The sequence below is a fragment of the Melitaea cinxia genome, chromosome 9 (assembly GCF_905220565.1).
Source record: "Melitaea cinxia chromosome 9, ilMelCinx1.1, whole genome shotgun sequence".
In the NCBI taxonomy this organism is placed as follows: Eukaryota; Metazoa; Arthropoda; class Insecta; order Lepidoptera; family Nymphalidae; genus Melitaea; species Melitaea cinxia.
The window spans coordinates 9,297,686-9,311,203 of NC_059402.1; the positions used below are offsets into that span (position 1 = coordinate 9,297,686).

The following is a 13,518-nucleotide window of genomic DNA, read 5'->3' on the forward strand; positions in this document are numbered from 1 at the left end:
TTACGCGTATTATTTTTGCTAAGATTCTGAATTTTCATCAAAGTACTTTGTGTAACATAGAACCCCGGCTGTTTTAAAAGCTAAAAGCTGATTAAAATCTACGAATGAATCTTTAAGTTTGGTTTCGATCAATGAATAGATTACAAATCAACGATATTCGTTTTTGCAAGCTGTAAATTATAAATAATATTAGTAATTTTAGTTACATAATATTATAATTTACGATGAAGTATACATAGTTAAAGATATGTTATAATGCTAAACTTTCCTAATGGTTTTACACTTTTTAAAAGCAATTTAATAGTTTAACTAACTATATAATAAAAATTGTACGCCTAAATTTAAACAATAATATTCAGTATATTATCATAACTTTCGATCATAAACTCAAACTTTCCGCGTTGGCACAATGTGTTTTTGCGGTTGAAAGTATTCAGAGTCGAGTATCCAAAGCAAATAAAATCTGAAATGCTAGAAATATGGAATGTTTATTTTGAAAATGAGAATTTGCTTACTGCGGTTGCGCATTACTAGGGTTGCCTCATCTAAATACGAAACAAACTACGACTACAAGCCTATTCTGTTTATTTCTATATGCAATGCAGAAAATTAATGTTTTTTTTATCGTGTTGTTTAGTTTTCACTCCGATATGAACAGGAGGGATAAATTGACACTTATAACATAAAGCTACTTGTACGTCTCTAAAGCTGTTAAGAATTAAGTTGATCAGTTAGATACTTTTTCTTGAAGATTACTTAAACTTTAAATAAGGTTCTTGTGGAGTGAAACATTACGAAACTTGCGTACAAAATTGATAATTTTTCAGAAACAGTTACGATTATTTCGTAAATAACATTTTATGTCATCGGAAAATTCTGTGCTCCGAAGAATCAACAAGAAACATATAACTTGCGACCAATGCGTAATTAATTAGTAGTCTCGATGTTTCTAAGCAGTATTTCCAAGCAATATGTTGAATTGGAATTGTTTTACATGTTAATTAATTGTCACGTTGCATTCTAACAACGGATTTATTTGTTTACTTAAAGGCAACATATATTCCTCATATAATTTCCAAGTATCTGGAAATAGAAATGACTGCTTCGAAAAACATATTAAGTACTTTGCTTAAATTATATTTACAAAATCGAATGTGGCTCAACGTTGCGGCTTCCGCGTCCTTTACAAAGAATAATTTACATAATTGTAATGATGACAGATCATTATGAATATAATATGCCAATCGTTCAATAATTTTACACGTAAAATTGATTGAAAAGCCTTGCAGCAGTATTTGGCTACACTAAAGTATCTACTTCTATCCTGTTGCCTGCAGATTCGGGACCCTCCAATCAAAGCGGCTGAAGGCTCCCGCAGGGGTTTGGTCGGTATTGCACCCCCAAATGCTGAAACCGACACGGTCTAGGACTCCCTACCCGGGCGTCCTGAATATCACCCGTAAATGGGTTTCCCTGTGATACCAAAGAAAGTATCTACTTCACTTGAAATTTTTTCACGTTAATAAACTATTAGAGATTGTTGGTATTTGTTTTCACTAAGTCCAAATGAATGAATGTTTTCGTATTCGGAAGAAAAATTATTGAAAAAGTAACAAATCATTATAGCACGGCTCATAAGAGACCAGTACTCAGTAACAATATATGTACGTGTGTATGTTAGTTAAATAAAGATATAAATACATGTTGTTAATTTACTATGTATACCTGCTTGGAAAAGAGGCAATAATGAAAACATTTTTTTTACGCTTCAGCCTGTAATATACCACTACTGAGCATAGGCCTCTTTCCCCATGTAGGAGAAGGATCAGAGCTTAATCCACCACGCTGCTCCAATGCGGGTTGGCGGATATATTACCTACTATGAGTAACGATCGCTATCAGGTACATGATAACAACCGGGACCGACGGCTTAACGTGCTCTCCGAGGCACGGTGGGGAGACCCACGAGGACTGCACAAACACCCAGACCACGGCAAACATCTGTATGGCCAATACAAATGTTTGTCATGTGCCGGTATTGAACCCGCAACCGCCAGGGCAACAGGTACAATCCATGACTGTAACCGTTGCGGCAACGCGGCGTCATTTTTTTAAATCGCAATTTCCGAAGTGTCAAAGAACCAGTCCTTCGGTAAAGACATGGAATGCGGATGTAAATCTTTTAGGACTTGTTGTGTTGCCAAGATCCAAATGTAAAAGCTCTTAACAACAGAAACAAAATTTAAATATTAGTGACGTTTAGTCATTTCTAGTTTGTTCTACAACGGTTCTAGTCTTCTATTTGCCACTAACTTTTCTTCGGCTTGGCGCGTGGATTACACGATTTTAGCTGTTCCGATTTCTCACAATAATATTTATAGCGAATTTTAAAGTTGATCACGTCGTTTTTTCACTCTTTTTAACCGACTTCCAAAAAAGGAGGAGGTTCTCAATTCGACAGTATTTTTTTTTTTTTTATGTATGTTACATCAGAACTTTTGTTCGTGTGGACCGATTTCGACAAATTTTATTTTAATCGAAAGGTGGTGTGTGCCAATTGGTCCCATTTAAATTTATTTGAGATTTAACAACTACTTTTCGAGTTATATCTAATAATGCGTTTTTACTTGACGCTTTTTTCGTCGACCTACGTTGTATTATACCGCATAACTTTCTACTGGATATACCGATTTTGATAATTCTTTTTTTGTTGGAAAGAAGATATCCCAAATTTAGTACCATGATAAGGAAACCGGGATCTGATGATGGGATCCCAGAGAAATCGAGGGAAACTCTCGGAAATTCGTAATAACTTTTTACTGGGTGTACCGATTTTGATAATTTTTAATTTAATCAAAAGCTGATGTTTATCATGTGGTTACTTATAAATTTTATCGAGATCTGATAACTACTTTTTGAGTAATCTTTGATAACGCGTAGTTACTTGATTATTTTTTCGTCGATCTACGTTGTATTACTCGTCGATGTAATTGAAGTCAGTTTTTTTTTTCGTTTGCGAGCAAACACAATTATCTTGACATTTTTTTAATCTTATCAATGAACTTTCTTTTTTATATTAATATATTTTAACGTCCCGGTTTTAACAAATAGCTGAGTAAGTACTGTTTATTATTACTCAGTAAATAATAAGGACGAAAGAGAATGTTCAAAGTTATTAACACCATATTAAATATATTCAAAAATAGTAATGACTCATGATTTTGAAATTTTGGTAGCTTTTTATAGCACTCGAGTGCCTCTAAAATCGTACGTAAACCTACACACTTTGTTAATAGCCTAAGATCCAGCTGCAAAATCATTACGTTCATCACGTAGATAATTAATTTCTAATTTATACAAACCTTTATGAATAGGCAAATATATTGATTACAGGTACTAGTTAAAACTTGCCTACAAATACTTTTAATAATTATAAATAATTCTCATTCATCATCATCATTTCAGCCTATCGAAGTCCACTTCTGGACATGTGCATCCATAAGTTCGTGCCAAAAATGGCGTGAACTCATGTGTTTTGCCCATAGTCAGCACGCTGGGCAGGCGGGTTGGTGACCGCAGGGCTGGCTTTGTCGCACCGAAGACGCTGCTGCGCGTCTTCGTCCTGTGTATTTCAAAGCCAGTAGTTGGATGGTTATCCCGCCAACAGTCAGTCTTATAGGTTCCAAGGTGGTAGTGGCACAGTCTTATCCCTTAGTCGTCTCTTACGACATCCACGGGAAGAGAGGGGTAGGCTATATTCTTACTGCCGTAGCCACACAGCGACACAAATAATTCTAAACAATTATAAATAAATATAATTAATTCCAAAAAAATCATTCATATTATTTATATCACAGCAATACATATAAAAAATTTGAAAAACCTTGGGTGCTAAAGCCCACTCGGCCCTAACTACTTAGCAGCCAGATATAAACAGGTGGTGTAGCCAGGTGGTAACTTTTCTTTTATATATGAATTGCTTTACGTAATAATTTTGCAGCGGGATCTTAGTTTATAATAATGTGTGGAGTGTTATACACTAGGAGCCTTTTATGGTGATCAACGCCTATTACCTACTACCAACTTACTACCAACGTTTGCAGAAACAACTTAATAAGTGTAATCGAATGTCGTTATTTTTTAAATCCTCATTAGATAATACATCTGAATTAATACAAATCAAACCGATCTATCCGTCTGAAATCTAATACTATTAAACGAGCAAAATATATATATATATATATATATATATATATATATACACGCTTCAGCCTGTAATATCTCACTACTGGGCATAGGCCTCTTTCCCCATATAGGAGAAGGATCAAAGCTTAATCCACCACGCTGCTCCAATGCGGGTTGGCGGATATATTCCTTACTATGAGTAACGATCGCTATCAGGTGTACATGATAACAACCGGGACCGACGGCTTAACGTGCTCTCCTAGGCACGGTGGGGAGACCCACAAGGACTGCACAAACACCCAGACCATGGCAAACACCTGTATGGCCAATACATCGATATAGCTAAGATTCATTTTTAGAAAATGTCGTTTTATCCCTGTTTTTAGGCCATGAAAAAATGGCTACAATATCGTTAGAATGCGAAGGTAAATTTCACAACTGTCCATAAACTTATAATAGCTTGGGTGGGAAATCGGTCGAAACCGAAAAGACCACGGTTCAAGTCCTCAGATTTCCAGAATCGATTATTATTTTTTCTTTTTTTTTTCTAGTTGCGCTCGTTATTTTTTATTTTAATAGCCAGTTTATATTTTTTATTATTATATTGGTAAAATCGAAAAATATTATTCTTATTCTATCAATATGTAAATCGTATTTAAATAGGATTTTCAAAAAACACGATTTACTAAAAATACCGAGTTAACTCGGTCACCCAGGTACTGATTTAATAACAGAGAGGTCTACAATATCTTCGGACAGATTTTTTTGAGATAGTTTTCTGATTGTTTGTATAGATAATGTGAAGATTTTAAAATTTAGATGAGAGCGAATAATGTATTACATTTAAATATTTTTCATGTCAAATTACAATGATATTTAAAATTCAGTCAAATATATACCTATGTATAACATTGACTTGGAGTAACGCCTACCTTGAAATAGAAAAAAAAAATAAAAATAAAAATTGCATGTATTTAGAATAAAAAAGGACATGGGTTTATAAGCCCGTGGATGTATATGACTTGTAAAAAAAAAAAAAAAAACATTGACTTGGAGCAATATGACAAGTTGTGTTCGTTTTGTGTAATACCTAATTTGTTTCAATATTTAATTCAAAATCGAATGATATAGAAGTTTCTCATTCATATCCACATATTTAAATAAAAAAATTAATGTTACTAAGTGCATAACTCGAGACAGCCTCGACCAATTCGGCTAATTTATTTTTTGTATGTTCCTTAAGGCCCACGGAAGATTATTATTAAAAAAAATAATTTTTACTATTAACTTTTGACAGAACAAAGTCTGTCCGGGCAGCTAGTTTTTGTATAAAAAGTTATTACGGATATTGTTTTTGGAAAATATCAAGTTATGAAATAGATATCCAGATATTAATATCAAATTTTATAACATGGCTCCTTTTTGGAGCTGTAAAAGTGTCAGTAGTTGATGAAAAGTTTGTATAAGTTATATACATATGTATTTTTTATTTATGTTTTTTTTTTTAAATGATAAATTCGGATTATCTTGGATTTGATTCTGTACATCATCTCTAATTTTATTTTATTATAATGATACTATTATTATTTTTTAATATATAAATATATATAATACTATAAAACAGTAATCAATTCAATTATTAATAATAATATTATAGAAGAACATCCCACATTTTACCTACATATTAGGGTCATTGCGCCTGTTCGCGTCCACTTAGTGCAGTTGGCAAGTTTGAAGAAGAAAATAAAAATGTCCCCGCACTAATTTCTATGAAAAATTTATTTACTGTGTTCATTATATAGTCTATTTAAAGATTAATTTTCAGTTTTGTTCGAAAGATCTTGTTATTATTTTATTTAAAGACAAACCTCAGAATTAGGTGATTTACCCAGTTCGCGTCCATAAAATCCAATTTGCGTCCACCCGCTGGACCACTTCGCGTCCACCAGCTTAGAAAAGGAATAAAGAGGTGATATCTTTATGATAATGTAAAGAGAGATTGGATTTTAATAATTTATTTATTGAAGAATTATAGTTATTTAAAAATCAACATATTAACATTAATAAATCACTATAAAGAAAATAATACACCTATTTATTCTTCTAAACATTGATAGAACTTAAGATTAAAAAACAAATTAGGTACCTATGTAGTAAGTAAATAGTAATTCCACCTTTAAATTTCAACAATTATCTGTCCTGTGAATTTTAAAGGAATGTAAGCAAGCTAAAGATCAGCCTGCAATTACAATCACAGCAGCCTTTCGCAGTCGACGACTGGACATAGGCCTCGACAAGTTCACTCCTGTGTTTTGCCCATAGTCAACACGCTGGGCAGACGGGTTGGTGACCGCAGGGCTGGCATTGTCGTACCGAAGACGCTGCTGCCCGTCTTCGGCCTGTGTATTTCAAAGCCAGCAGTTGGATGGTTATCCCGCCATCGGTCGGCTTTTTAAGTTAGGTAGTAGTAGAACTGTGTTATCCCTTAGTCGCCTCTTACGACACCCACGAAAAGAGAGGGGGTGGCTATATTCTTTGATGCCGTAAGCACACAGCACCACAAAGATCAGCATTGATTAAAAATAATTATGGAAACAAAATACGAGGTGGACACACATTAAATATTAATAATACCTTTGTTTTATTCTTCGTTACTTGGTTTTATTTGATACTAGCTGTGCTCGCGACTTCATCCGCGTGGAATTATAATTATAATAAAAAAACATTGCTCTGTTCGAAGAATTACAAAATAAATAAATTTCTGAAATAAAAGTAGCCTAAGTTACTCCTTATTTCATTAGCTATCTAGATGGTCCCGTCAAAATCAGTCCAGTCGTTTCAGTGATTAGCCGGAGCAAACAGACAGACAGACAGACAAAAATTCTAAAAAATGTTTTTATTTATTTATTTATTTTATTTTCTTACATCTAATACTACAGACATAACCCAATTCATTAGACATAGTAAAGGAGACAAAAAGCAAAAGGAAAAAAAATGTTAAACTATAATTAAAAAAGAATTAGTTGACTTGAACATAATACTAAAAACAAAACAATAATAAATATAATAACATTAAATTCATTTCTCATAACATATTATATACAAAGTAACCTTTGAAAATTCACTCCACGAACAAGAAAAAAGGTCTAGTGTGTCAGCCACCAAGTTCAGCGTTCTGACTGAACGAGCAAGGGGGCCGTTACGCACTAGCTTGGTTCTGCCATGGGGTACTGCAAATAAGCTCGGTCGCTGTCTTCGTTGTAGATACCTATCGGGTACGCTCAAACCTATCCACTGCAGTACCCCTGGATTATTGACAACACCGCGGAATAATTTTAAAATATAAGTTGCCAGAGCCAGCTCTCTCCTAGTCTCCAACTTGTTATATCCAACCATGCCCAATACAAACAATGTTGGATACATCAAGGGATACAAGGGATACACGCCATAAAGCCTATGGGTAAAGAAACCTGGTGAATTTATTTTGAATACGTTCCAGCATGAGACTGTATTTGACTTCATGTGGAGACCATACTACCGCATTATACTCAAGCTTACTTCTTATTAGGGCATCATACAGTAAAGAGATCGCTTATTTTGGTATATGTACCGTGTAATAATCAATATGCATTTAGTAAAAAGCTGTTACTTTAATATTACAAACAGACACTCCAATTTTATTTATTTGTGTAGATAAGTTTTGTACCCTCTTGGTCTGCACCCACTGATTTTGTTCAATATCGGAATAGCATATTTTTTGCATAGGTGCTTGTCTTACCGATTTCTTCTTCTCTTGGATGTCATGCAAAACTTCCCTTAAATCTTCCTCTGTGTATGTTCTTTTTTTCTTCTTCTTTCTTATCTGCAAAGAACTGATCTTAAACAGAAAAAAAAAAATAAGAAAGAAATTACTTATTTCATTCAAAGTAGAATAGGTATTAAACTTGTAGTTATTAGTTTTATATGTAATAAACTTATAGAATTAATTTAAAAAATGGACGCGATTTAGTTTTATTATTAATCCCTTTAGGTATAGTTTGCGTCCATTGCGAACGCAAAGTGGAAGTTTTATAAATTCGGTGTAGTAGTTCGCGTCCACCTTATTTTAACTGTTAAGTATAAAAAAAATAAGCAAATTCATAATTATTATAATTCCTTTTATCATAATCAACGCCTAGAAACAGCTATGTATCCAAAATAGACATAAAACAAGAAAAGACTTACCTTCAAACGAACCGCTGCCCACTATTTTCTTCTCATTATTCCGTACCTTCGCGCTCTCTTGTTGAACAGCCCTCACTAACTATTTTTTTTACCCAGGATTGCTTGGACGCAAGGAACTTTTGTCTATGCGTGTGTGCCTCTTATACATTGAGGTATTGCCGGTAATTAATTTTCGATTTATTGGTGTCTTAGTATACTTAATTTCGAGACTTTTGAAAGTGAGATCCGTAAAATGGACGCGAATTGGGCGGTGGACGCGAACAGGCGCAATGACCCTATGTATTAAGGATAGAGAAAATTAAACATAAAACTGATACGCATATCGTGCTAAACACACCGTAACAACACGTTTTTTTTGCACGAGGACCAACTGTCGTGGTGTTTATGATATCACGCTAATGCGATCCCGTGGTTCTCACCAGGATTATGTGCGCATCACTTGTTTTGATAGACATTTTTGCCATAATACGACATTTTTTTAACGCTTCCAAGTGTTTACTAGTAGATGTTCTGCAGGAGTCTGACTCTGACTGATGAAAATTAATTTTAATCCAATCTAACAGACTGTTTAAGTGGCTGATAAGGTTCATAACGGATAATTATGAGAAACTTATAGTCTATCAGTGCGAGGTAAAATAGGTTCTTTTTGGTTTTAACGATTGCGAATATGGATATGGATCATATCCACTTTAAGAATTTTTATCCCTTCGATACCATAATACAAGTTCGAGACTTATTAGCAACCAGTGCAACAGGACTTAAATGCACGGTTACGATAACAGCACACAAGTAGGCATTCGTGTTTTTACGTTGAACTCACAATAATTATTTTGTTTAAATAAATATGAGTTTTGTACGTCGTCTGAGCAGGAAGTGTACGATTATGCATTGTTATTAAGCCCAACCATTACGTATATTACCAGAATTTGTTAAATACTGGATGATTGTTCAGGTTTTATTATACCTATACATGATATTTTCGTACGCAATGCGCTGAGCGGGCAACTGAAGCTTGAGTGCAGCCTAATTAACTAGATGTTGTTTTAATGGTCGACTGGATTATTAAGCTTTGAGCAATATGTGCGAATAGCATTTCACATACATATGTTCCCAGATTGTTTACAGTCTTAATGTATAACCTTTATATTATTTAGTACTAACGTATATTAAAAAGTAGTTAACATAAATCTTATGTTGATATTTTCTCAAGCAGGTGTCTTATATTTGTATGATAAATAATAATTGGTTTCTGATTTTTGTTTATCTGTGTGAGTTGGTAGTTTGCAGTCATTACCGCACTGTACGGTCGTCTTACTCGGGGAAAAAATTAAATGCAAACACATAGTGGAGTAAGTTAAGCTCCCCTTCCCTTTACCTGTATATGATGCTTTTAACTGTGGACACTTTTAGGCTTTTTCAGTTCAGTTCAGAAAAACCATGTTTAAACCTCTTAAAAATTACTTTTACTCATACATTCGCCTGCGTAATGTAAACAATTTTTTTTTGGATTATTATCGGTTTTAATTTTATTTAGTAAAATAGAATATAGATAATAAAAAAATGGAATCAGCTTAAGGGGTAATTTTGTTTTCGTAGACATCAAGCAAAATAATAATAATAAACATTAACACTATGTTATACGTATATTAGTAATGCACTTAACTTATAAATTAAGTAGTTGAAAATCGCCAGATTTTTCTCAACGCTTCTCATTACCTGGTCAGTGCAGAACCATAAGTTGCACCAACCACAAAAATAGCATTATAAAGTATCCGAAACTAATCTAATCTAGTTTTACGATATCATAAATAACATAAAATTTGATACCTGACTCAGTACGGTTTTGATGCCTTTAAAATAATCATAATCTTCCTTATAATTTAAAAACCTGAATAATATTTAAAAAATAAATAATAATAAATAAAATACTTATACATACATGCGTAGTGTTTTTACAAACAGGTCAAAAATTTAAACCTTGTTTTGGGTGTCACTGCAGCTGAGTTTAATGTGTACATACATACATATAAAGAATACGTATTTTCTTCACAATAAATAAATTTAAAAAATTAAGAGCGTAAATTAAAAAAAAAAAAACTTCAGTAGTTATACATGTGTTATTGAAGTCAAACTAAATACTAGGAAGGAAACTCAAAAAAAAAAATACATTTTCATTTTTAAATGAAATTTACATAATTACGAATTTATTAGTTAGATAAAAGGTTATAGCTTCTCGCTCTATTTTTTTGTTGAAAAAGAAATATACCAAACAACCTATAGACTAAACTAGTACAAGGTAACAAATCTGCAGTGTGCGGTACGAGTGATTTGGTTATGTTGACCATAAGGCTCTGCAAACACTTAGAAAGTTAAAGGTTACAGCAGCATTTAAAAATAATTTGAGCCGATAATTCTGGGTTGTTAGTACCGAAAACCAGAAGTCCAGAAACTAGACTACTCATCACTGAACAAAAAATATTTATAGTTATGTATCGTCATTATCGATACATGTACTTTATATTTATTGCTTATAGTGTTTTAATGTTTCAAGAACATTAATTTTGTAGGTATTTGTAATTTAAAAAAAATGTACATTATTTGCTATAATAAAGTCAATGGCACGAGTAATATAATAATAATAATATCTTATAACATACACACACGGTCACCTGTTCCTAGGGTAAGCAACTTAATGTTAGTGTTTTAAGTAAAAGCCGACTGTTATAACTAAATATTTTTCTTTTTGATAAACATATATATATATATATATATATATATATATATATATATATATATAAATAAATATATTCAAATAACACCCAAACTAATACGGGACCGTAGTATAGATTTCTTTATATGTACATATTTAAATTATGACTAACATTTAAATGCACATATAGAATTATAATAAGTATTTGTGAGATTATCGATTAAGTAACTGCTATTTATAACCACTTAACTATTTCAAGTTTCTGTAAAACAGTTGCTTAGAAGTAATTGGAGTGTATTATGAAATCATCGACAATATTCTTGTAGAGAGGCGCCTACGCCTCATCGACATGCATCTAGGCCTCCGGAGTGCTGGGAAGCCGGTTCTCCCACCGATACTTGTAAAGCGTAGCCCTAATCATTATTAATTGTAGGTATATTTCGCTAGAATAAATTTCAAACCGACAAAATGAAGAACCTTGAATTTTACGACTTGTGATTTATTTGCATTTTAGAATAAACTAAAAATAAAAAAATACATGAATTTATTAAATTAATGTTAACTAAAACGCACAACTTGACTTTGAAAAAACTAAAACAATTTAGGAAATAAAGGAATTTATGATGATGTTATAAATTTTCTGACACCATATTTTCGTTAAAGTTGATTACGAATAAAATAAATATTTGATGGTAAGGTTGCGTCCACGCAGCGTACTGATCCTCGCCCCACTCCGGCGCGCGCAAGTTTCTGTGCCTGTCATGTTATATTGCTCTGTCGCGATCGCGCGTCTTCGATTGATCACACGCCATAATTTTCCGATTCGATCCACCAACTTTTCTGAATGAAAAGTCAGTGTTAAGTGCGAAAATATACTACAAAGTGTTTTAGTGTTGTGTTCGAGAAATATATTTGGTTGATAGTTTTCGAAGTATAAAAAAATAGTTTTGAAAGTCTGTGCGTCGTTTCAGTGGCTGAATGTTTTGTAAACAAACGTGAACTATCATTCATTCAGCGTTGCAAGAGTCTCTTCTTTATAAACGAGGTAATTATGTAAAAATGTTATTCATATGTAAAAACAAAACATTAATATTAACATAAATTAATTTTTATTAAAACTTTAATTTCTCTCACATTTATGCTAATTAATTTCTCGTATTCATTTTAATGAGCTTCTTCATTTAATTCTAATAGTTTTCCTTGCTTTAAGTGTTTTTAAGTGTACTTTGATTTATAAATGTGTGATTGTTATATTTTATAAATAATTCTTACAATTTTTTCGTATTAATACTCTTATTTAGTAGAGTTATATACATTATCGTATTAAAATGATGAATAGGTTTGTCATTTAAATAATTTTCTTGCTAAGTAGTACAAGTATGTAACTATTTACATACTTGTCTTTAATAAAAAAAATTAATATTTAATAAATTTATTTAATTTTTACGATTATACTCAATAGGAGTTACCGGTATAAAGATATAGGTACTCTTCTTAACAAACTAAATAAGTGAATTTAATTAATCGTAACTTATTTACGTTATACTAGCTGCTGCCCGCAACGTCGTCTGCGTGAACGCTATACAGCACCAAAAATACCTACGATTATACCTTTTAAAATTACATTCATTTACCCGTTTCTTCTTTACATTTCATATCTACAGAAAAAATCTCATAGATGACGCTGCTTTAAAATTGTCTTGTCTACTTATATTCATTTAATTATGTTTATCGGCTTAGTTACTTATATTGCGTGATTTTTATAGTGTGAAGCTAGCTTGCATGGTTATTAACATAATAACAACAAGATTCAAATATGCGTCGTTAGGATTACACGTTGTTACAGAATGCGTTGAGGAAATAAAGGTTCACTGCTCGTTCCCGGTAGGTGATAGCATGATAATATGTAGCCTATATGTTGACCCGACTTCTTAGTAATATTCGTGCCAAATTTGAAGTAAATCCATGCGGTACTTTTTGAGTTTATCCCGGACATACATACAGACAAACAGACAAAAATTCTAAAAACTATATTTTTGGCTTCAGTATCGATAGTAGATCACACCCCAAGTATTCTTTTAAAAAAAATATTCAATGTACAGTTTTGACTTTCCTACCATTTTTATAGATATTGTTATTTAAAATAATTTTTAGCATATGAGCGCTCCACAATACCGTTATTTGTAAGAACTTTTTCTACATATTTTATTTAAAAAAGTCAACATGCTACTGCTAGTGACACTCCTTGATGTCGTACGCGAAATTGAAAAAGATGTTTTTTGTTGCAAAGTTTAATTTTAGACATGCTGAACTTGAATTATGAAATTTAATAAGTTTGGCATTGGCGGTAATTCTGAAGTTTCGTATTGGTTTAAACAAAAAATGATATTTACCCAATA

At 32.5% G+C, this 13,518-nt stretch overlaps 1 protein-coding gene across 1 annotated transcript in view; it reads left to right on the top strand.

Moving 5' to 3' along the window:
- Positions 1–11,855: 11,855 nt before the first annotated feature.
- Positions 11,856–13,518, top strand: part of LOC123656319 (serine/arginine repetitive matrix protein 2) — a 125,215-nt gene continuing 123,552 nt past the window's right edge. Inside the window, exon 1 of the mRNA XM_045592021.1 lies at positions 11,856–12,164. The gene's annotated coding sequence lies outside the window, so the exon portion shown is untranslated. The remainder of the gene's footprint in view (positions 12,165–13,518) is intronic.